The sequence below is a fragment of the Camelus ferus genome, chromosome 9 (genome assembly GCF_009834535.1).
Source record: "Camelus ferus isolate YT-003-E chromosome 9, BCGSAC_Cfer_1.0, whole genome shotgun sequence".
Lineage (NCBI taxonomy): Eukaryota > Metazoa > Chordata > Mammalia > Artiodactyla > Camelidae > Camelus > Camelus ferus.
The window spans coordinates 70,666,840-70,692,750 of record NC_045704.1 but is presented as its reverse complement, the minus strand read 5'-3'; the positions used below and the strand labels follow the sequence as shown (position 1 = coordinate 70,692,750).

At 40.6% G+C, this 25,911-nt stretch overlaps 1 protein-coding gene across 1 annotated transcript in view; it reads right to left on the bottom strand.

The window, feature by feature from the left end:
* Window positions 1-2,547: 2,547 nt before the first annotated feature.
* The window catches only part of LOC106730414 (atherin-like), a 128,415-nt gene continuing 105,051 nt past the window's right edge, over window positions 2,548-25,911 (bottom strand). The window contains exons 5-10 of the transcript XR_001366871.2: window positions 16,654-16,776; window positions 16,437-16,548; window positions 15,777-15,883; window positions 3,800-3,880; window positions 2,786-2,870; window positions 2,548-2,685 (exon numbers count right to left, since the gene is read on the bottom strand). The gene's annotated coding sequence lies outside the window, so the exon portion shown is untranslated. The remainder of the gene's footprint in view (window positions 2,686-2,785; window positions 2,871-3,799; window positions 3,881-15,776; window positions 15,884-16,436; window positions 16,549-16,653; window positions 16,777-25,911) is intronic.

Below are 25,911 nucleotides of genomic sequence, written 5' to 3'. Positions count from 1 at the left end.
TGCTCCAAACGTTGCTTATTTATACCACATCCTGATGAACTAAAGCTGTGGCTGCCTCGCTCACTGGGCTGATGATGCCCAGAGTCAGGGCAGTGTGCTTTCTGAATTTCAGTGCGGCTCCATCGGGTCCTGGAGAATTATGAAACAGCTGAGTGCTTCAGTGTGTACCACTTAATTATGTGCCACATGTAATTTCAGAGCAGTCCTATTTATAGCAGAACTTTATTTTTAAAAAGCTTATATTTCAGAGTAGGAGGCGATGCAAATCATTTTAGGCCCCGTAATGAGGCTTAAAATGTGACTCAACGGAGCTGTAAAATTGGCCGGCTCTTCAAATGGGTCACATTCAGATCAAGATGGCAAAGAGGACATTCATGGCATAAACACAAGCTCAGGATTTGAAAATTGGAGATTTCTCTTGGGCTGCGCATGTGTGAGTGTGTGCATGTGGGCTGTGGGAGGTGTGGGGGGGTGGGGGGGTGTTTTGTGGACAGGTGGTTATTTATTAGTAGTAAAGATAGAGAAGTCACAAGGAATTCAGGACATATAAATGTCAAACAAGGTCAGATTGGGTCAAATGCATATTCAGAATGCAGATCCATGTGGGAAAGACATAAATGAGAGCAGGGCAGGCGTAGCAAAGATCAGAGAGCTTAAGTGCAGGGGGCGGGGCTTGGCTGGGTGTCAATCATGAGACAGCAAGGGGGTGGGGGAGGGGAGAGCCCGGGTCTCCGTGCTGCAAAGGCCAAAGGGGGGGGGAGAGGGGGGGAGGTGACAGCTGAGTTATTAGAAGGTTTTGGTCTCTTGGAAGCGCAATGACTTAGCTTTCCGGCTTTGGTGTGATGTGAAGTGTGACTGAAATGTCCCTATTTTTTTTTTTCCCGTCACTGAGTGAAGACAAGAATGAAAGAGGCTTGTCAATACTTTGGGGGACCTAGAAGTGTACAAAAAGTGCATCGGCCTGGTCTCAAAATGCCTGCTGACTGATGAAGTACGGTCCTCTCTCCCTTCCCCTTCCCCTTCCCCGTGCCCGCCTGCCCCACAGCCTGCCCACGGACCCTGATCCCAGTCTCTTAACAACTCAGCCAGAAACGCAGAGACCGTGCGGGCCTCAGCTTTGACCGCACACGCACGGGCCTGGCTGACTCGGAGCCCAGGTCTGTGTAGGTGAGCAAAGGTCGCCAGGGAAAGCAGTCCCAGCGGCACGGTCATTAGTGGGTCCAAAGCGCCTCGCTTATCCGGGCCTGGCTGTCGCGCGGAGGAAATACAGCGGCACCGCTTCTCACCTTTCCGTGCTGCTCTCACACTTACGTCCTGCTCCCTTCTGCCCGCGGCCTTGGCCCTCCCGCCTGCTTCCAGGCTCGCGCACGTCTTCTGCCCCAGGCTGCGCTGCAGCCCGCGTCCGACCTGCGCGCCCGCTCCTCGGGCCGCCAGTCTCCCCTCGGCGCCCTCACCCTCCTGTCTGACAAAGCGCATACATGCTCATGGCAGGGGGAAAAAAACCTTTGGCAACCAAACAATAGCCAAAAGATTAAAGAAATCTATTCTCAAGCTCTAGCACAACACACTCTGAAAATAACAATGAAAAGCCTGAATTTAATCCAAGGGTCCACAGCAAAATATCACTTTTTGAAATTAAAAAAAATGCCATTAGATACAGTCTCAAGGCCTAGGGTAGTGCTTTGAAAGGACTGAATTGAATCTTGTGGGTTGTTATTAACTAGTTAGTTCTGATTACTTTTTTTCTGTTACTACTGATGAAAGAGAGTATTAATCTGAATATTAGTGTATAAATTAGATTATTGTCATAAATATCACTATTATCAATAAATGACTGAAATAGTTATGCTGTACACCAGAAATTGACACATTGTAAACTGACTGTATTTCAATTAAAAAAACAAATGAGTGAATAATCGTATGGTCATAACAAGAGTTACCAGTAATAGTGGTAGCATTTTATTTATTTAGGGATTATAAATTCTGTGAGAGCACGGGCCTGTGTGTAATAGGAGCTTAATAAGTATTTATGGAATGCTAGGTGATTTTTCACATATGGGCTCTCCTGGTCCTCTCAACGGTTCAAGGATCATGTCTCATTCATACTTAAATCTTTCATATGCTTGGCGCTGCAACTGGTAAATGGTAGAAATTTAGCAAAGACTTGCTGGCTGACGGATTGGTGGGGCAGGATGTTAACACGTGCTCTGCAAATTCACAACATGCATCTATGGCCTGACCAGCAACTGACTGACCACAACTTTCTGTAGGAAGCAAATATCATCTCTCCTAGAGTGAACAGATCGAAGATTATGTATTTTTGATTGAATATACGTAAACTCTAATCCTAAGCCAATCTCGGACCTCGATATTGACAAGCCTTTATGTGAAGATTGCTGGAAAGGCAGAGTTTTCTTGTACTATTTATGTATTTATGGAACATTGAGATTGGAGAAGCAATAGCTGTATATCAAGAGGCATTTTGCCTAAGGATTGACATCCAACAGATTTGGCATTCACACTTGGAATGGTTAATCAATCTGGCCATGGATTTACTGGGACACTTCTTGGAGTTTTGATGATGTTTGCTAAAGTAAAGAATTCCAAATACATTTGAAGTTATCTAAGCTATTGTGGGTATTTCTGTCATCCTTCAGAGAATTCCCAGAGGAGATGCTAGAACACCTGTAGGAGCAGTGACAAGGACAAACACTTGTGTGAGCAACTTTTTAAGCTCTGATGCCTTCACCAGCAAATCTGAAAAAATAAGACACGCACTACTTACCTCCGATGTCCTTGGGAAGGACAGTGGACGCACTCCATAGATTAGAAAGCACTCTGCAGGCGTAAGCTGCTATTATTATTCTTACCTGTAAAATAGAGGTCACTATTGCTCATCTCTCTTAAAACGTTGGTTTGAGAATTAAATGAGATAGTGTGGGAAAATATTTGAGGAGGACAAGATGCTTTAAGCTGGATAATGAAACTGTTACTCAGATGTCCTCTTCAAGGACATCACTATCTCTTTCTCATGACTAAAAATGTGGTTCATTCTACAGAGATGCAGGGCACTGGCACAAATAAAGTAATTATCACCATTACTGTGCTCTTCGATTGAGTGCTACATGCTGCTTCTTCCATATCAATTCTCTGTGAAGCAATAGATGTGTTACCAAAAATGTCATCAGAGTTATTAAACCCATGTGCCAAATAAGATACCTGTTTGCTCAGCATCACTGATGCTTTTTAAAGAGTTGCTAACTGCAAAAGCTGTCTCTTTAGATCATAAATCATTGTAATTGGAACTTTGGAAACACGCAGGTAGCTAGAATGATGAATAAAGCTCAGCTGGAGAGTTTCAAGTATGGCATTTGTGTTTTCCCTAAAGCCTTTCTTAGGAGAAACTGGGAAGTCAGACAGTATCTACAACACACATATGTCTTAAGAAATCCAACTGCTTATCAGAGATTCTGTTTTTTAGCAACTAGAAAGTTCTTTCATGAATAGATTTCAATTTGCCACAAATGTAGACAACAAACTTGGTTTGATTATATGGTATCCTTCCCAAGTCAGACTGACCCTCCAATTTTGAGAAGCCAATATTTGACACTGTTTGTGTCATCCGTGCCGCCGCCATCCTCACTGGTGCTGAGCCTGCCAGCAGGTTTTTCATTCTGAGGTCTTTGGAAAGAGCAGCGAAAAAGTCAGAACCAGTTTTGTTTGCTTGTTCAGAGATTCGGCAAGGAACAGGAGGAGAAATAAATTCACTTGCGTTACCTTTCTCACGCAGTGTTCCTACCTGTCAGACTTGGCAATAGGAGAGGCTGACCTTCATACTCTCTTCCCGACACACTCAGTTCAGTGGTTAACAACAAAATTCCTGTCGAAAAGGATAAAAATTATGGAGACAAATATGGTGTGATAGACAATGGTGGCAAGTGTCTGAAAACACCTTTTTTTAAACAGAGAGTGTCCACCTCTGCTCCTGGTCTCTTCTAAAAGCATCATTCAAGGGACTGAAAAACACTTTGCCTCTTCAAATCTGAGGAACAAGGCCTGAGTTTTCCTTTCCAATGACTTTTGAAAATCAGCACAATTATATAGTGTGTAGAAGTGACTTTGCAACTGAATTAAGATTCTTTGTGCATAAACTACATGGAAGTAGACAAATTTTAGGTTGACAGCATCACTGGAGTTAGTATCACTAAGTAAGGCTGATTTTCTTTACTCTGTTAGGTAATACCCATCACTGCTTCTTCCCCTGCTCAGGACCCTTTCTGAGTTGGTGCCAGCAATAGGGAAATCTCATAACCTACCCCTGATACCTCTAAGCTGGCTAGTTTTATCTTCAAATCCTTGGTCTAGAGTGTCCTGAAACTTTTACTTTTCTGCAGGCATTTCATTGGACGGGCAAGGTAAACTTTATCAGTTCTTTCTTTTCCTAAGATTCAATACTCCCCCCAGACTCTGTGTTTCCCAGTCTTTCTTTACCCCTTTTTCCCACTGTGCCTCTTTAGGGCCTCTGTTCCGCATCAAGCCACACACTCAGCCTGCTTCCTCCAGTCCAGAGGCTGCTTTTTCGCTTACTGACAATTGCAAAGTGATTCCATTAACATGTAGATGACTCTGGTCAGAGCTGCACACACTAAACGTATATTTGAAGATCAGGGTTAATCAACACATAAGGTACCAACATGTACCACACAGAAGGGAGAACGTTTCTTTCCACTTATTTGTGTCTTCTTTAATTTCTTTCAGGAATATTTTGCAGTTTTTATTGTACAAATCTTTCTCCTCCTTGATTAAATTTATGCCTATATGTTTTACTCTTTTTGATGCTGTTTAAATGGATTGTTTGCTTAATTTCCTTTTAAGATAGTTTGTTGTTAGGGTATATAAATGCAACTGATTTTTGTATGTTGCTTTTACATCCTGCAACTTTGTTGAATTCATTTATTAGTTCTAATGGTTTTGGTGGGGAATCTTTAGGGTTATATCATTTACAAACATAATTTTATTTCTTCTCTGATTTGAATGGTTATTATTTCCTTTTCTTGCCTAATTGCTCTAGCTGGGACTTCCAATATTATGTTGAATAGAAGTGTTGAGAGTCAGCATCCTTGATTTGCTCCTGATCTCAGAGGAAAAACTTTCAGTTTTTCACTGTTGAGTATGATATTAGCTACAGGCTTTTCATAAATAGCTCTTACTATGTTGAGGTAATTTCCTCTATTCCTAGTTTGTTGAATGTTTTCGTCATGAAATAGTGTTGAATTTTGTCAAATGCTTTTTTCTGCATCTATTGAAATGACCATTTTTTATCCTCCATTCTGTTACCGTGGTGTAGCACATTGATTGACTTGCATATGTGAAAATGTCCTTGCATCCCTGTGATAAATTTCACTGGACAGGGTGCATGATCCTTTTAAAATGCTGTTGAATCTTGTTTGCTAGTGTTTTATTAGGGATTTTAACATATATTTTCATCAAGGATATTGGCCTGTAGGTTTGTTTTCTTGTAGTGCCTTCAGCTTTGGGTAATGCTTGCCTCATAAAATGAGGTTGAAAGTACTCCCTCCTTTTCAGTTTTTTGGGATGGGTTTGACAATTATTTAAATGTCCATACTATACCCAAAACAATCTATAGATTCAATGCAATTTCTATAAAAATTCCAACAGCATTTTTTTTCAGAAATAAACAAAAACAATTGTAACATAAACCACAAAGGACCCTGAATAGCAGAACAATTTTGAGAGAAAGAGCAAAGCTAGAGGTCTCTTGCTTGCTGACTTCAAAACATATTACAAAGCTAGAGTAATCAAAGCAGTATAATATCAGTGTAAATAAAATAGAATAGAGATCCCAGAAATAAATCCATGCATATACAGTCAAATGATCTCTGATAAGCATGCCAAAACTACACAACGGGGATAGGATGGTCCTTTCAACAAATGGTGTTGAGAATATCCGCATGCAAAAGTGTGAAACTGGACCCTCATCTTACACCATACACAAAATAAATCCAAGATGGATTAAAGATTTAAGGGTAGGACCTGAAATTATAAAACTAGAAGAAAACATACAGGAAAAACTTGATGACATCGGTCTTGGCAATAATTTCTTGGCTCACACAAGCAACGAAGAGTAAAAATAGGCAAGTGAGACTATAACGAAATAAAAACCTTCTGCATGAAGGAAAAGAAACAATCAACAGAGTTAAAAGGCAGCCTGTAGGATGGGAGAAAATATTTGCAAACCACATATATCTGATAAGGGGTTAATATAAAAAAAATAAGGAATTCTTACAATTTAATAGCAAAAAACCAAATAGCCTGATTTTAAAATGAGCAAAAGACTTGAATAAACATTTCTCAAAGAAGACATACAAGTGGCCACAGGATATATGAAGAGGTGCTCAACGTTACCCGTCATCAGGGAAATGCAAATCAAAACCACGGTCAGATAGTCATCACACCTGTAAGGGCAGCCATTTTCAAAATCATAGAAAATAACAAGTGTTGGAAAGGATGGAGAGAAATTGAAACCCCTGTGCATTGTTGTTAGGAATGTAGTAGCCACCATGGACAACAGTATGGTGTAGCCACCATGGACAACAGTATGAAGGTTGTTAAACAGATTAAAAATAGAACTACCATATGATTCAGAATCCCAATTCAGGGAACATATCAAGGAAAACAACTGAACAGAGGATCTCAGAGAGATGTTTGCATTCCCACTTTCATTGCAGCATTATTTGCAATAGCCAAGAAATGGAAAAAAACTAAATGTCCATTGATGGATGAATGGATAAAGAAAATGTGGTATATACATTAACAAAGTAGAAAATCCTGTCATATTGCTACAGCAGGGAGGAAACTTGAGGACATTATGCTAAGTGAAATTAGCCAGGCACAGAGAGACACATACTGCATGATTACACTTATATGAGGTGTCCAACATAGTCACAGAAGCAGAGAGGAGAATGGTGGTGGCCAGGGGCTGGGGGTGGGGGGGTGGGGAGATGGGCAGTTATGATTTATTGGGTGTAGAGTTTATGTCATGCAGAATGAAAAAGTTACAGCGATCTGCTTACGAACAATATGCATATGGTTAACAATATCGCACTGTACTCTTAAACATTTGTTCTAAGGAGATCTCATATTATGTGTTTTTTTAAAAAATACAATTAAAAGAAATAAGGAGAAGGGAGAAAATTTGTCTCCACATTTGACCGGAGTCACAGATCCAAAACTGGTTGGGGTGCTGGTGCTTGCTGCTGTATTTGTTTTTCTGTTGAGAAATCTGGGATATTATGAGTTACCAAGAATAAAAATCATATTTTCAAACATGTTTTTAACATCAGCAAAGTTTTACTTCAAATTTTTTTTCCAACTCTGGAAAAGCTAACACGCAAGAGGCTAACATGGCTGCCATCTAAAGGCAGCACAGAGGTCACTGAATATTTGTGCATCTTTAGGACAAGAGGAACTGCTCCAAATCTCCCTCACACTGAGGCAAGGGGAAGATGGGGCGAGTGATGAGTAAATAAACATCTTAGCTCTGTCATCGGGGCTGAGGGTTCCCCACTGAAACTCCAACTCCCTAGGCAGTTGATTGGACTCAACCTGTGTTAGGGAAATGTCATCAAAACCAAAACCTTCCTCCAATCCAGAAATCCTCTCCATAAAGATAGCAGAGAAAGAAAACACTTCTATTACTGAATAAGTTATTAAACTGGAATGTGACACACATCACAGTCAATCTGCTAAGAGATTTCAAAGACAGGAAGAAATCTTCCCCCATGCATGCATCACATACATATTTTCAAGATAAACAGTATCTGGTTCTCAAATAAAAAGACTTGATAGCACAATTTGCTATATATAGTTCATCCTAAATTCTCCTCGTAATTGGGGTGTGTTAGCTAATCAAGTTTATCCAGAGGAAAAACAAATCTCATGTTTTATGACTGTAGGTAGTTTGAAACTCTGAGCAAGGCACCCCCTGAAGGTAGACCCCTACCCTTCCACAGAATCAGGGAAAAGGGGGGTCATCTCCCGTGATGTTAATATTTCAAAGAGAGGACTCCCAGGTCCTTGAGAAAGGTGATCCTGGGTCATGAAGCTGGCAAGAGGCCTCTAGCCTTCAAAAGGATTTTTATACATTTCAAAGAGATGAGAAGGTGCGTACAATGATACGTCTTTTAAGATAAACGCTCTAAGAAAAATGAGGGGATGGAAATCTCTCCATTTTCAACAGGGAAAATTAAGCCTCATTTTTAATTTGTATTTGTTCTTACAAGATCTGACAGCCCGGAATACTCAGGGCAACCCGAGCGTGTGTGGCGGTGTGCTGGAGGGACACACTGAGCCTCAGGTTTCAGGAGGGCCATGTGCCTGGCTGGGGTGGGGGCTGGGCGACGTTGCATTCCCAGTCTAGCTCTCAGGAGAGCCGTGCTGGGTCCTGGAGTGGGCGGAGGGGCAGGTCCTCCTTCACAGCCTGCACCTCTCCAAGAGGGCTGTTTTGAGTCTTATATACTGTCAGATGCTGAGGCTTGTCTATATTCAAAGAGCTTTTTAGTTTAAAAATAATAGTTAATGAGATGTGTGTGTGTGTGTGTGTGTGTGTGTGTGTGTGTGTGTGTGTGTGTTTGTGGTTTATTGGGACAAGGCTAGTGCGTCTTTGGAAAGTCTTTTCTATCAACTTTAGCTTTTGATGGATGTGCATTGTGAGTTAATATTTTTATTTCAAAAGGACTAGATTTGAATTCTGCCTGAAGCTATCATTATCAGAAGTTTGCTTTTTTTTTTTTGTCATTTCAAAAAGTGGTATGTCTTCCAACTGATTCTTTTAAACTCAATTTAATGAAGCAGTTGAGTCTTAGCCAGTCAGTTTTTAAGTCACCACTTATTTGACCAAATTCTATTATTTTTTTTTGGTCTATCTGTGAGAATAAACCTAGGTGTCGTTTGAAATGAGGCAAATAGCAGCCCTGCTCAGAGATAACATTCTCTGTTACGCAACACTGCACCACCAGATCGGTGGCTCAGTTAAAGGCATTTAACCCAGACCAACTGGTAATAGCAGGTGTGTATATCATAAAGACAGGCTCAAGTTACATCCCCCCCATCTCACACTCTGCTTTACTTTGGCTCTCGCCACTATCGGTTCTTGATTTTCCACAGATCGAATGAAGGTGAATGACATCTGTGTCGCAGTTACAATGTAAATTGCGCTGTGCAAAGCCTCCCTGAACAGGAAAGGGGACGTGGCTGATGTGAAGGGGACAGCCATCATGAAGGTCTACATTCTGAACTGGTTTACATTTCCTAGTATGAAATAAATACATGTTAGTGTACAAGTGGTTGGGGCCTTAACGACTTTGTGCTATCACATATCGAGTTCATTTAAAAGACAATATTCCATTTCCAAATTACGTTAGGTTGGGCATCAGAAAACGTATTTATATTCCTACGTTATTTCCTGACTCTGACTCTCCTGCATTCTTATTCATTTGTAAAGTGCATCAAATATTTATTTGCATTTGCTTCCTTTTCAAATACTAATTCTCTCTCCTCAATTCCAACTGCACCTTTTAATCAAGATACCTTTGACTTCTCACATCACTGAAGAGAACTTTTTAGCAATTTGTAGTCTTCATACACATTCCTAGTCTTCTTCTGTATTTGATTGCTTACCTGATAGTAAAAATTCATTGTCAGGCACTGAAGCAATAATCTGATGATCCTCAGACAAGAAAGAATAATGCAAAATATGCCTGTTATTATAGGTCACTCTCCACATTTTGTATCTCCAGGTAGATTTTAAATTTCCTAAGAAAGCATCCTTGTTTTTGCCATCTCTCTGTCTCTTACAGTGATTAGTAAAGTGCCTGAAACATGGATTTCCACAGGTAAATGCTCCATAAAAACCATGATGACTGGAAGAAAAAATGTACCAGAACCAGATGCCCAGTCTAACCCTGCCTTATGTAGAGGACATGACTCTGAATATCAAGGGAGTTGAGATGGGAATTTTCAAGATAATTAATTCATTAAAATGAATTCAATAAACTTGTTAGAGCCCCTGGCAATGTATTCTATTATGGACCTAATACATTTAGCAAACACATCTATTCTCTAGCTTTCTGGGAAGGACAAGCTTATTTGAATTTTACTCAGCTGATTGCTTATTTCTGACCCTGTGTTAACATGGTACTAGGCAGCTAATTGAAATACTCTCGTGTGTCTTTTGAGGACAGAAACCAGTTTTTAAAAGAGAATTTGTTTTTATTTTTGCTTGGGACTTTTAAATAAAACTCATGTCTTTCTTGCATCCGTGGTATAACAAATCAGCCGATTTCTTCCTCCACATCTCTGTACCAAAGGAAATATCCTCACCATTTATATGTGACATTTTTCTTATTCAGAAAGTAGAAATGAATCTACAAGTCCTTTTAGTTTTCATGAACCTAAAGAAATTGATTTAACTGGTATTTAAGACAGACAGAATGAAAAATGTTTTTCCTAACACCCCTTTGAAATCAATCTCATCCAACCAACATTGTTACCCCATTATTCCAATAAATTAAAGGATTCACTGATATTTCCAAATCTTCACGTTATAATGTATGACTTTAATGTGTTCATTATGATCAGTGAAATGGTAGCTTAAAAGCTGTGTGTATTGGTGAATTCTATGTTCTCTCTTCTCAATAGAGAAGAATCAGTGACCAGTGTCCTGGGTGAAAATCAAGTAGGCAGCTGAGAAAAGAAGGAAGGTAAAGGGCACTAGTATATAGTAGATGCCTCCTGTGTGCTCAACACATTGCCTCATTTAATCCTCCTCATTCAAAACAGGTTTTATTGGCTCTGCTTCACAGTGAGGAAACTGGGACTCTGAAATGATGTCCAAGGCTTCCTAGCTAGGAAAAAGTAGGGGACCCGGGATTAAAAGTGTATTTCTCTGACTCCCAAATATTTCTACTAGCCTATGATAGCGCGAATATGATTCAACTGTAGAAAAGACATAGGATAGGACAGGAATAATTTAGCCTGAAGAAGTGAGTATAATGGGAGAAATTCATGCTTCATCTATACAAAGCATCTTTGCACAGACGATGACAAGATCTCCAAGGGCAGATTGAAGAACATTAAAATAGGAGGTGAAGAATTTTAATTAGATTTATGAAAGAAAGTCTTGCCTGTGAGGGGTGTAAACACTGTAGCAGATCATTGAGAGGAGGCACCACTTTGTTGCAAGCTCTTAGATCAAAAGAGGTTCTCTCCTATTAGGTTATGCTAATAAATGTCAAGGTGCAATCATGAGTCCCTGTGCGTGGCATTTGTTCCTCATCCCTGCAGCTGCCTCGGTTGAACTGTCAGTTGGAATAAAAGAAAAGGACTTGAAATCTGGGACAAAAGTAGAGTCTCCCATTGGTGGAAGGCCAACAGATTAGCTCAAATACACATATGTGACTCTAAATTTGTTAAGATCGAAACAGCCTGAACTTTCCCCAAAGCTTGACTCAACCTTGAAAAGGCTTCTTCCTGACCTGAGGCCCCGGACCTCTCTTTTCTCAGAGTTTTACTAAGTTACTTTAGAAAACATGTAAATTCTTTCTCTTCCCCTTTGAGATGTGAAATTTTAAAAGTCTTTTGCCAGTTTTGCTTCCTAAGACTTCCTCCTCTTAGACCTGAGAGTCAGGCCTTTGAAATGCAATTATCAAAGAAGAGAGCACCCCCATCCCCCATTGCTTCCAGGGGTGGGAGCCTAACCTTAGCAGGTACCTTGCACCAAGCTGCACAACTACCTTCAGTCATGAAGATCAGAGCAAGTTTACTCCTCCTGTAGGTGAAGATAATTAGCAGACACAGATGGCCTACAATTCCCCTTCCAGCTCTTAAAACCTCTCCAGACCTTTGTTTTAGTGGAGTTGAGCTCAGACTGAGTTCTGACTTCTCTCCTCAATTGCAGTAGGTCTGGATATAGTCTTCCTTGCCTGTTTAACTTTGTCCAGCACAATTTTTGCTTTGGTGAATATTATAAACATTTTCTCAGTTACATATGAAGAACTTTTGCAAAACTGAAAAAAAAAAGCAGCAATTTAACATGGATGTTGTTAATTTTCAGTTGATGCAGAAAACATAGTTAAAAATGCTTATTTGATTTCTTGGTCAGTCTTCACTGAGAAATTATATTCTTCATTACCTGTACTTTATTTTTTATTTATATTTTAATCAATTAAATTTATATGTATCTTAAAAATGTTAGCATGTCCTTTTGTCCTGGTTTTATGCTAAAAAGATGCACAATTCTATTTTGCTTAATGTGAGTGGCTTGGTTGAAAAATGATAATTTGTTTGTTTCATGCTTTCAAATGTCTTATATAGTAAGCTGCCTGTTTGGGGGGGAAAATCATCCTAGCAGTTAAGCTCACTTATAATGTTAAATTATTAATTCGTCATTAATCTTTCATATGCTTTACTAATGCAGACATGAGATTAGTTTTGAACTCAGTCAGAGTCTCACTGTGAGCTATATTCAATATGTTACATTGTTTATCCGTTGTCCTGACTTAAAGCAAGGAAGCATAATATACTTAAGAATTCCTGATAGTGTAAAGAATATTTATCAAATATTATTTAGCTAAATGTCTTAAGTTAAATGACACTCAGATTATTATTTAGTTCCTTTGGGTTCTTTTCACTTGGATCTTTAAGAATTCATGTGTATTTGTACCAATATAACATTTTGGAACATCCTTGGTTCCCCAAATAGATGTATGAATAATAGTCCCATTATACTATAGTAGTGTTGTCTTCTTAAATGAGATGGCATTTGTGGGGTTCGAGGACAAGTAAGAGGCCTCATAGAGAGCCACAAGGGCTCCAGTCACAGGATGTCTGCGTGCCCCCAGATCACTCATGTCGTGAAGACATAGACCAGAAAACACAAAGAGCATTCCTTTCTCATCATGTAATTGCTTTAGCCCAACAAACAACCCTGAATCGTGACCTAACAGAGCCCTCCCCCGATATTCCTCCAGCATATGAGACTGCCTACCTCCTCCCGTATGTTCCCCCAGGTATAATACACCAATAGCCCTAGGTAAGGCCTGGCCTCACAGTCATTCAGGCTGGTTTGTTTCAAGTCATGACTTCTCCATGTAGGAGTCATAAATCCCACTGCCCCTTCATGGACTCTAACTTTCTCACCAGCCCACAACCAATCAAAAACTTGTGCACAAGCTGATCAGGCAGCCCTCTGTGTTCACCATCACTTTCCCACTGAAGACTCTAAGCTTTCACCATTGGGGCTCACACAGGCACCCCTTGTCTGTGTGGCCTGCTGTTGTTTGTGACAGTATACCTTATAAACCCCTTTTCTATTTTCACTCTTTGTTTTTGGTAAATTCTCTTACTGCCCTGCGCACCGGCCCACCAGATCCCTTGACAATCTTAGGGTAATTCATCAAATCAAAACTGTCCCCCTAGAATCTTTGGGACCAAGGATAAGATGTAACTAATCCACACCCCCAGCACCTTTCTGTCATGTGTCTATTTCACCATTCATGACAGCTAACTCACTTCTATAAAATAGAAGTTTATTCTAGAACTGATTGTGACTTTAGACTCTGAGCTCCCAGACTGTCTCCTGGTAAGTAACTCTATTCAGATGATTGCATGTAAGTTTAAACAAAAACAATGATGTGTTGGCCAAATTTGGAATGATTAACTCAGTTCAAACCAATCAGATCTCCCTCTCCGAACTTATGCTTCTTTCCTCTGGGTACACCCTAAAACCATGAAGGTTTTAACAGTAATGGGTAGGCATCTCAAGGCTGGGGTGATATTCAGTTTCAGCCGCATGTCATGAAGCCACTCCAGCAGTCCTTGAGGACGTCCACATGGGGGGAACTGAGGCTTCAGTTCCAATTCACGCCAATAGCTACATGAGTCATCTGGGAAGTGGTTTTTTCAGCCCCAGTTAAAACTTCCGATAACTGCACACCCCCCCCCCACCAACATCATGACTGCAACCTTTTGCAGAACCACTGAACCAGAATCACTCCGCTAAGCTCTGTCCCAAATTCCTTACGCATAATACCTGTGAGATAATGATATCTGTTGTTATTTTAAGATGCTGAGTTGACATATAAAAGTTTTGGAGGGATTAATGACTAATACAGAGCCCGTGTGTGTGTTTGTGTGTGAGTGTGTGTGTGTTCTCTCTCCTGTGGTGGGCTGTCTTCACTACTCTCCGGGTTATTTTCCAGTTAACTTCCAGGTTGGAGGTGGGGACTGAGTTCGGGAGAGGAGGGTGGAAGTTGAGATAGCCCAAGGGTTTAGGTTGAACCTGTCACCCAAGCAACACAGAAGGCTACAAATAAGAAGGGTTTATCTGGGGTCTTAGGAATTGCAATTTGGGAGGTACAGATTCAAGCAGCAACTCAAATGTGCCCCGAGGGAAGTAAAATGGTAAAGTTTTATAAAGACAACAGACAAAGACATTCCAGAGAAGTTCCCTAGGTTGTTTTGCTGAACTATGATTGATGCTGGCAGGCATTCAGATACCTGTCAGCAGCAGACTGGTGGCTGAGCTGCATTTTCCCATCTTCAATAAGTTCCAGGTGGCCCATCGTTGGCCAGGTCAGAAGTTTATGTTGCATCGGGGTACGGACATATGTAAGTTCTACTTCCTGAATGGCCTCCTGGCTCCATTTTAGCTCCCTTTGACATAAGTGACTCCATTTTGTTGTTCATGGTCCACAAAGCACATTTCATTGTCATATTGTCACAGAAAATGATACCTCTGAAGAGATGCAAATAATGGTCTCCAATTTAGTAGTTATGACACACTCGAGTTTTTTCTCCATATTGCAGCCGAAAGTCTCTTTCTGAAGGGCAAATCAGCTCTCTAATTCCACTGCTTAAAACCCTTAAACGGTGAAGATCACTACTCCGTAAATGGCTGACAAAGCCTTCCTTAATCTGGGCTCTGCTGAACTCTCCAGCCTCTCCTGCCCACCGACAACTCTCACCCGTAGACATACTGAAAGGTGCTCTCAAATGACCATTGCTGCCCTCCCGTGCCAGGAACTCCCCCTCTGCATGGAATTCCACACTCTTACTCTGCCCTTTTCTTTCACTCCATGAAAGAAATCCAGCCCTTCAATATTTTATTTGATCTTCACAGCATTTTTGATAAGTTTGAAAAAATATTTTAAAAATATAGATTTCTTCTTCTGGAACAATCTGAAGATAAGGCAAGATGGAGTTGTCACCCTGTCCTGGAGACACATGACGTCTCCATCTTCAATAGTATTTTTAAAATACCATTTTTAGCAGGCAGTGTGAGTTAATCTAGATCCTCAGAGAAGCCAAGAAGGAATTAAATACGCAAGGATGTAATTAGGGAGATGCCTGTCTGAAAGGAAATAGGAAAGTGTTTTAAGAATACTTGGCTTCCAGGGGAGAAAGGGGGTGGGAAGGGATCAATTAGGAATTTGAGATTTGCAGATACTAAGTACTATATGTAAAAGAAATAACAAGTTTCTACTGCATAGCACAGGGAACTATATTCAATATCTTGTAGTAACCTATAATGAAAAAGAATATGAAAAGGAGTATACGTGTAAATGTATGACTGAAACATGATGCTGTACACCAGAAACTGACACATCGTAAACCGACTATGATTTTGAAAAAGAGAATACTTGGGATCTGTTTTAATCAGGTGTGGTAAGACACACAGACGTGGAAATAATACTTACAATTCCCTGGAAAGAGGAGGCATGTCACATCACACAGTGAGCACCAGGGTTGGTCAGGACACAAAAGGAGTGGAGGAAGATGTTGGCAAAAGCCTTTATTGCAGTGTCTGTGGGAAGGAATAGACAGAGGCAAGGTAGACAGGTTTAGGGTTGGCTAGTTTGAATAATTTCAGCAGCTCTGGGGCCTAGAGACTGTCTCTAGTTGCCTGGTACCTTGGCCTTGGGATGATTAGGGCGAGTGAATTGTGGCCTATGGGGTAAGAGCCCAATATAGAGGTGGCTGGATATATGGGCTTTGGGTTGGTTGGTTTGCATTTGAAAGAACGGCATGCTTGGGGGCAAGTGTTACCATCTCGTGGAATCTGCTAACCCTGGGAGGGTCCTCCCTTCCAGGCTCAGCAAAGCCCCAGATGTCAAAACATAAGAATACAGGAAATAAAAAAACACACGTGGTTAATACAGAAGGGAGCTAGCAAAGGTGGGGAACAGGCAGACAGCAATGAGAGTATGATCCTGAGAGAAGACAGAGGAGAAAAGGCTGGGTGGAAGCATCCAAGATTGCCAAGCAGTCTGAGGAAGATTCAGCAAGTCTGCTGGGGAGGATTCAAGCCCAAGTTTGCCAGCAAACAGTCCCTGTTTCCCAGAAACAAGACCTGGTACCTGATCCCGTTTGTTCATTGGATGGGGTAGCCCATGGGAGCACGGCCTGGATGCAAACACAGCCACGGGTTTCAGCGCGTAGCAGCCTGGTGTGCGTCCTGTAGCAGGGCGTCTGGGAGGCACATTCCCATGGTAAGCAAATGAAAGAGCTAGAATTCATCATTAAAACCTTTGCTCATGCTCCTGTACGGCACACCTCTTTAACAGGCAGGCTTACCTGTCCATCAGGCAGGGCTTTTAAAAACCTCTTGGAGCCGTGCTGTCCCTGGGAGCCTCAGCCAAGCCCCTTTATCAGTGTCAATAGTCCTTATACTCTTAGTTAGAAACCAGCGGGTTCATCCTGAAGTTGAAAGATACAACTTTGAATGGTGAGTTTCACTTATCAGACATTTAGAATTTAGGTGTTCAGCAGACCCCTGATAACTTTAATACAATAGGTTTAGGAAGTATGTTACTGAAGGGAAAAATCATTATAAACTGTTCTTAATTTGTTTCCATGTTTTTCAACCCTTGACATTAGTGGCCATTGACCTGGAAGCCATACAATCGTGATGGACTCAGGCATGGTTAATATTAGGATGAAGCGCTCAGTTGATTAAGGTTAATGAGGCCAAGGTCATTGGTTTGACCACCTTGAGGTAAGTTAACTTCAGCCCGAAGGCCATAGACTTTGGACTTTTCAGTTACGTCAACTAGGCTGCAAAGTTATGTACAAGAACACCAGCACTTCGTAGCATCGTATCAAGATGGATTCACTATTATTTTCCTTCCCACTCTTACTCACAAGACATAAGCACTGGCCAGATTTATAGATCTCAGTCTATTCCACTGAATGAATTGTACACAAGCCCATTTTATCTGCTGATAAAATATCATCAGACTTTGGTGTGGTAAGCTTTTTCTACAATACTCTGAAAAATGTAAATGACTATGAAAGTAGAAGTTGTGAATGCTGTTGCACGGCTGTAACAATGATAACAATGTTTGTCTTACGATCTAGTGAGTGTTAGTTTGCGTGGTTGGCAGCTTCTAAAAAGACTCCCAATGACGTCTGCCTCGTGGTGTTCACTTATATAACTGTCTCCCTGTGAGTGTGGGCTGGACCTAGTGACTTAATTTTAAGCAAACAGAATAGTGCAAAAGTGATGGGATGTCACTCCCAACATTAGGTCACAAAAAGACTATAATTTCCATCTTGCTTGCCATCCCTCACTCTCCCTGGCGTGGAGACTGCTTTGGGAGAAGCAAGCTGTCCTGTTGTGGAGAAGACCATGTGGGAAGAAAATGATGTCTCCTTCCAAAAGCCAGTGGGGGTGTCGGGCCTGCCAATAGCCACGTGAGTGAGCTTGGAAGTGGACCATCCAAAGCCCCAAAGCTCGCCAACAGTCCTGCAACTGAGCTTGAAAGCAGTTCCGTCCAGGTCAGGCCTTGAGCTGACTGTGGCCCTGGCTTATGCCCTGATTGCCACATGGTGAGACCCTGAGCCAGAGAGCCCCACCAGCCAGGCCCAGCCTCCTGACCCACAGAAACTATGAGATACTGTGTTGTTTTAGGAGATTTTGGAGGTCATTTGTTACACAGCGATCGACAACGAATATACCTGGGAAGGCGCATAAAATATTTTGGATGTGAAGATTTGCCGTAGGTTCATAAAGACCTCGGCTAAATTTTCTATGAAGCTGCCCTTTCTCAGCATCTCCAAAGGATCCGCACAGCCAAACATGTGGGAGCAGATGTTGTTCTTTCTTATGACTTAAAATATTCATCAAGGACTCTCTGAACACTTCATATTAAATTACTCCCGTTGTTATGTAGTCTTACCTCATATCCTAACCTGTTTATGCCAGAATAAACTAGAGAGGGCTGGAAAGGGAAAGCATACTCACGCTCCTCTGGAAATCAATGGAAGTGTGAAGAATAGTTTAGAGTTTCATTCGCCTCTGGAGTGTTCAATAAATATGTTTCATGGGAATATGTTTGTTCTATCCCGAAGCATGGCATGGCATAATGCTATGCAAATACTAAATATAGCACCTTGTAAGACGCCATCAGTGAAATAGCCACTCAAAATTCATTGATTTTAAGATTTATCAATTTGCACATTTAATGACCTGTCCCACATCCCCCTAGGCTCAGGAGAAAACTAGTTTCCACATAGCCATGAAAGCCTAGGAAAATTGTGAACGGTTTTCCTTCAGTAAGGAGGTTTGCAGTGTAAGAAAAGAGGCCGCGGAGTCAGAGAGACATAGATTTAAAGCCTGGATCTTCCATTTGATGAGCTGTGTGACACTGGGCACATCACTCCCTCTCTGAGTCTCAGTTCTGTATTTGTAAAGCAAGGACAATAATTCTGATCTCATGAGGTTGTCAAGAAACTTGAGTGAGATAGTCTTTGTGAAGCCCTGGGCCAGACACAGTGCAAGTATGTAAGAAATGAAAGATGATGATGATGATGATGATGATGATGATGATGATGATATTATGAAAATGCTTCCAAAAATTTTTTGAAAGTTTCATCACAGCAGCTCCATCAGCCCCAAATTTACACCATTCTCTTATTCCTTGGGTTCGCCTTATTGCTTTTTGTCCACAATATTAGCCTCCTTTCCATGTTGTTTTTCTTGTCAAACACAAAGTGAAGGGAATAAAACACCTGTCCAGGCTTGACATTTCCATATGGGCCCAGCCTTTCCCGGGGAGAGCTTCTCTCTCCACCAGAAGGCAGAAAGGAAAGATATCTAGCAGGGTGATTTCTACACACAGGTTTAGAGTAAGATCCAGATACTGTTTTAAATTAGAAGACGTTCACTAATGTACATATGTGTGATCAACTGTCTTTCGCCTCATCTCACTAATTAAGTCTAGTGATGGGCTATACGTTCACATTCATTTGATCCGTGAGAAAGGGTTAGAACTTTAAAATGGCCAAGTCATACTTATGACATACACAAGATTTGAAGGTAATTTTAAGAGTGAAGCCCACACTAGGAGTGTCACGCACAGAAACCATAACTAGGTTATATGTCAACATGAGACATTCCAGCCAGAGTTTTTAAGAAACCTCTTACTGCAAAGATGGATCAGACAAAACTGTAAGCCTCCTCTGACCACGTCCTGCAATCTAAACTCGGCCTTACTGTCATTCTTTGCACTCTGTTTATTGGCACAGCTAGTGGTAGAACTCATAATTTTGTGTTTGGTTATTGATTTATACTTTGAATACTTGCCCTTCCACTAATACACACGAGGCACTTAGGACAACCTCTGACATGGAGTCATGACTCTGTATGTGTTCATTTCTACTGTGTCATCTTTAGTGACTTCAATTTAAAAGATCTCATCAGGCCTTTTCTCTTTGTCTTCAGTTCCAGACAGCCAACATTTTTTCTTAGGGCGGGTTTTCACGGAATACCATGCAATCTGCTGACTGAACTCACTCATTCACGACTTAGACAGATTTCATTTTGTTATCTCCGGGATGAAGGGAAGCAGTCACAATCTGGAAACAGCTTCAATCCAGTCACACTTGAATAAGCATCAGATTTATTTCTAGGATATACTACTGAATACAATTTCTTTTGTAGAAAAAAACAAAGAAGAATTAATTCTAAATAGAACACACACACAGACACATTCATGATCTAATCTTGTTTGAATACTCCTTCAAAAGAAACTTCATGGTACTGGCATAAATGCACTATTTTTTTTTCTTAAAAATCTGGCACTTTAATCTCTCCCAGGGGCAATGTTGCTGTATTTTGACTCCTTGGCAAAACTGTAAAGCATTTCTATTCGGGAGGAGCGATAGGGTTGCCAGATTTAGCAAATAAAACTACAGGACACTCGGTTACATTTGAATTTCAGATAAAGAACGAGTACTTTTTTTGGTTGTAATTATATCCTATGAGATATTTGAGATATATTTATGTAGAAAGTTTAATCGTTATTTATCTGAATTCAAACTTACCTGGGCATCCTGTGCTTTATTTGGCAACCCTGGGGGATCACAGCAGGTCTGTTCTGGGGACGCCTTCACACGTTGTTGGATTCCTTTGTCCTCACTTCCCTCTGCCCTTCCCACTCCGAGTCTTCAGAAATATCCCAAGAAAAGCATTCATGTATAATCGTTTTAAATTTTTAAATTCAATGAAGCGAGTGGTATAGCCACGCCCAGAATCCAATACCATCATACCTGCCACTCTGCTCTGGCCCTTATCTTGATTTCCACCCGAGCCCACCCCATTTCTTCCTGCCCTTTGCTTCCTCTTGGAAGTTCTCTTTTAATGACTGCGTTTCTTCCTTGGACAACATGGTGTCTCCTTTGTTACAATTAGGTGCTGGAGTACAGGGCTAAAAAAACCAATGGGGAAAAAAAAAATACCCTATTGAGCCTAGAAATAATACATCCATTATTTCAACTATTCCTTTGCTATTGTCCTTCTCCTAATTTATCCTCCCATTGTCCCTGACTGATCAGATGCGAGCACTAGATCAATCCAAATGTCCTCTTTTTCTTTCTTCTGGAATCTGAGCACTGGGGCAGGAACCTTTATTATGTGCAGATTGGTGCCACTATAAATTAACAGTTTTCACACAAAAATGCATATTCAGCTTTGTGCAGAAATACTCTATTTTTTTCTCCTAACTAGCTTTCTCTCCCATTGTCCAGATTGGCTATTTCAAAAACATTATTATTTCATTTCAAAACCTTCTAATTAAACCTCCAGGCTTCACCCTTCACTCTTAGTAAATAACCTCACCTTCAACTTGCAGGGAGAACAGAGCCCATCACACAAGATCTTCTGCAGCTTCCTTAATTCACCTATTCGATTTTTTTTCTTTTAATTGAAGTACAGTCAGTTACAATGTGTCAATTTCTGGTGTACAGCACAACGTCCCAGGCATGCATATACATACGTATATTTGTTTTCATATTCTTTTTCATTATACAAAATACTGAATATAGTTCCCTATGCTATGCAGAAGAAACTTTAAAAAAAAATCTATTTCTGTATACAGTGACTACCATTTGTAACCCCTATTCAATTTATCTGTACTCACTCTTCCCTGATGCTTGTGTTTACAACGGAAGAGGTACTATTTCTCTTGCGTAAAGTTTTGTATTATGAACCTGCCTGTTTCCTCAAGGGCTGTGTTTTATCAGTATCTCCTTTTATTTATGTTACTTTTTTTCTTTGCTATTTCAATGGTTGAAGAGGATTTAAACACTTGCTAGTCTTTTCTGTCTTTAACAAGGGAGCAAACATAGTAACCCTGCACATCTCTTTAACTACAGCATTACTCCCTTCCTCCTTTCCAAAATCAAGCATTTGGGAAGAGAGAGCGAGATCTAGAATTACTATCTGTTAAGCCCTCATTTAACCAGTAATCGCTCTGCATGTTAAAATCTGCTTTTTGTCTTTAAAGCTGTTTTTTTTTTTTAAAGTCTCACTGCTGTCTTTGCTCTTAAATCTCATGAAAATCCTTAGTCTTTACCTTGTTTCATCTTTCTCTTACATTTTGTTAATCCCCTCATTGTCTCACAAGGGGTCCCGCAACTCTCAAGAGATTTGCTCCTTTTCTCGTGAGACTTAGCCGACTGCTGGTGAGCATGGTCCCTTCTCTCCCAAAAGGAGTTCACTCCTTTTTGCTTGTAAAACTTCATCCCTCCACCGATGCTTGCCTGCATCCTTCTCCAGCCCAACCCCTTTTTCTTTTCCAAGATGGGTCCCCTTCTGCCACAAGTCTTTTTTTTATCCACTCTCCTGGGACCATCCTCACACTTTCTCCTGGGGGTTCCTCAAGTCTCACAAGATTTTCCTTTTGCATTTCATAGTATAGACCACTTCTTGAAATATTTTTTCTCTTGCATTTCTGTAATACCACGTCTTCCATTTCATTCTTCTTCCTTCTTCCATTTTGCCCATGATTCCCAAATCTACAGCTCCAAAGCCTCTGATTAGTTTCTTATGGCCACTCTAGCAAATTGCTACAAACTTGGTGGCTTAAAACAACAGAAATGTATTCTCTCACAGTTTTGGAGGCTAGAAGTATAAAATCACAGTGTCAGCAGAGCTGCTACCTCCAGAGGACCAAGAGGAGAGTCCATTCCTTGTTTATTCCAGCTTCTGGCGGCTATTGGAATTCTTGGCATGCCGGCTGGTTTTCTTTGTCAGCTTGGCTGGGGCATGGTAGCTGGTGATTTAATCAAGCACGACTCTAGGTGTTGCTGTGAGGGTACTTTGTAGGTGTGGTTAACATCTACAGTTACTCTAAGTAAAGGGGATTATTATGCTGGCTGGCATAAAATTATTTTCAATTAGAAAAAATGTATTGTTAATGTAAGTGGAGCTTGAGAAGAAGGAAACTGAATTCCTAGGTGATGCTAGTTTTCCTGGAGTTCACTGATCCCTCACTGACCGCTGGTCTCCTCCCTGCCCTGAAGTCCTTCTCTGGCTCAGTTCATTAGTGTGCTCTCCGTCTGCGGAGGGCTAGTGCAGCAAGATCTGTACACTGAAAATCCCGAAATACTGCCGGAGAAGGGCCAAATAAACGGACAGACATATCATGCTCATGACTGAGATACCTGCTAATAAAATCCCAATAAAAATTCGTGGATTTTTTGGGTAGATGGATAAGTTGATTTATTCTGAAATCTACACAAAACAGCAATGGATTTTTTTAAAAAATACAATCTTAAAGGAGTAAAATTAAATTGGGAGACTACCAATAATTAAAGATGCAGCTAATAAGACAGTATACTATAGAAGCAAGACTGGACCAAGAGACTAATGGAACAGGAGAGAGAAGACCCAGCTGTAGACTCATATATATCTGGCCACCTGATATAAAACTAAAGCATCAACACGTTCAATTGGAGAAAAGGGTGTTCTTACTGATAAGTAGTGCTGGACCAACTGGATATTTCTATGAGTTAGAAATCAACTTTGATCTTTAATTCATATACCACACTTCAAAATTAACTTGAGATGGATCATGCACTTAACCATAAAAGATAAAACTTTTTTCATTCGTCAAAACCACCATTAAGGGGAAACATTATACCACAGAATGGAAGAAGATATTTGCAACATGTACGTCTGACAAATGTTCAGAATATATAAAGAGGCCCTCAAATCAACAAGCGAAAGACCAACAATGCAAATTTTAAAGTTACAAATAACTTTCACAGGCATTCGGGAAGAAAGGAGATCTAGATAATCAATAAGTCTGTGAAAAGGCGATCAGTACCATCACTCATGGTAGACATGCAAAAATGATTAAAATGTGATACTCCTACCCGTGTCAATATAAAATGATGTAACTGCTTTGAGATATTAGTTGTTTTTGCCAAATCTAAACACAAACATCTTCTTTGACCCAACAGTTTAACTCCTGAGTATATACTTAAGAGATGTTAAGTCCATACACACATACACACAGAGAGACAATAAAACAAGAATGTTGCAAGCAACCTTATTCATAATAGTTTAAAACTGGAAACTCCCAAAAAGCCCATCAATAGAAGAATGGGTAAGTAAACTGGGATGTGTTCATATAATGGAATTTTACCCAACAGTACCCAACAGAAAAAATGAGTGAACTAAAATACATGAAATAATGTGAATGAATCTCGTGGACATTATGTTGACTGCAAAGGCCAGCTGTAAAAGAGTATATGTTGTATAATTCCCTTTACTGTGTGAACTTTGAGAACAGGCAAAACACATCAATGATGACAGGAGTCAGAATATTATTTACTCCTGCACATGGAGGATAGACTGAGCTGAGGCAGATACAACTTGATTTGTATCTTGATCTAAATCATGATTGCATGGGGATATATACATATATACACACATATATATGTCCACAACTTTATCGAGCTTTTCATTTAAGAGTATACACTTTTTATTTATGTTATGTTGTGTTATGACTTAATTAAAAATGTAAATCCAAGCATTAAAAATACTCCAGGTGTTACCTCTTTCCACTGGGTGTCATGTTCCAAATAGACAGCCTTGCCATGCCCACTCTGCACCGCCTTCCCTAATCCCTGCCCCTTCCGTGGCGCCCCACTGCTGCTGGTTTTCCTGGGAAGCACTGTGTCACCCTCTTAGCTAAACAGTATCACCGATTCCACTGAGTGATCCTGGTGATGCACTGGGCAAATAGATTATTAGAGTGAAATGTTTCTTTTACTTCTGACTTACAGTCATCTCCTAGAATTCAAACAGGGACTCAGTTGGAGACAATGCAGAGCATCACAATGTTACACGAAGAAACACTTCCCCACCCGAATGCAAAGCTCAGGTATTGGGTGTGGGTGCCTGGCATTTTTGTCTTCCAGCATGAGTTTCGCTAGGAAGTTTCTCAGTCCTTTATACAATTAAATCTCCAAAGGTTCTGTTTGGCAAATTGACCAGATGTACTTGTTTCTGCCTGAATCCAGCAACGGCTGCAGGTTAGTCTCAAGCCAGGGCTTTTCATTAACTTCTGTGGACTATATGGTTCCTGGGTGAGGTGGTAGCGCTTCTCGAACTTAACTTAGTGTTAGAATCACCTCAGGGGCTTAGAAGGGAACAGAAGAGAAAAGTTTCCTGACCTGGTTTAGGCAAAAAATTCTTAGACATGACACCAAAACACACATTTTTAATTTAAAAAATGACACATGGGACAGAATTAAAAGCTTTTGCTCTGTAAAAGAAAACTCCTGAAAGAATGAAAAGACAAGCTAAAAACTGAGAGAAAATGCAAGTCGTGGATCCAGAACATGTAAAGAACCGTCAACGCCCAACACTAAGAAAAGAAACTAATTTCAAAAATTGGCAAACGTCTGGACAGTCACCAAAGAGGAGGCTATAAAAATGTCAAATCAGCACATTTTTAACATGTTCAACACCATTAGCCGTAAGTGAAATGCAAACCTAAACCACAGTGGGATTCAGCTGCAGACTAAAATGAAAGATACTGACGACATCAAGTGCTGAAAAAGACGCAGAGCAACTGGAACTCTCATGGTTTGCCGTTGGCAGTGAAAATGCAAAAAACACTTCGACAGTTCTTAATAAGGTTGAACACGTACTTACCATATGATTCAGCAACTCCCGCTCTTTGGAGGAATGAAAGCTATGTTCACACACACACACACACAAACCTGTACACAAATGCTTATCTAGCCATCTCTCCCAAACTGGAAACAGCCCAAAGTTTTTCGATGAGTAAATGGATAAATTGTGATCCACCCAAGCAGCGGACTGCTACTCCGCCACAGAAAGGAACAGGCTATTGATCCACGCCGCAATTTGGGTGAATCTCAAATACGTTACACAGAGGGAAAGAAGCCAATTTCAAAAGGATGTATACCATGTGACTCCATTTATATGATCTTCTCAAAAAGATAAATCCATAGACAAGGAAAGCAGATCAATGGTAACCAAGGGTTAAGAGAATGGGGAGGTGTGGCTACAGAGTC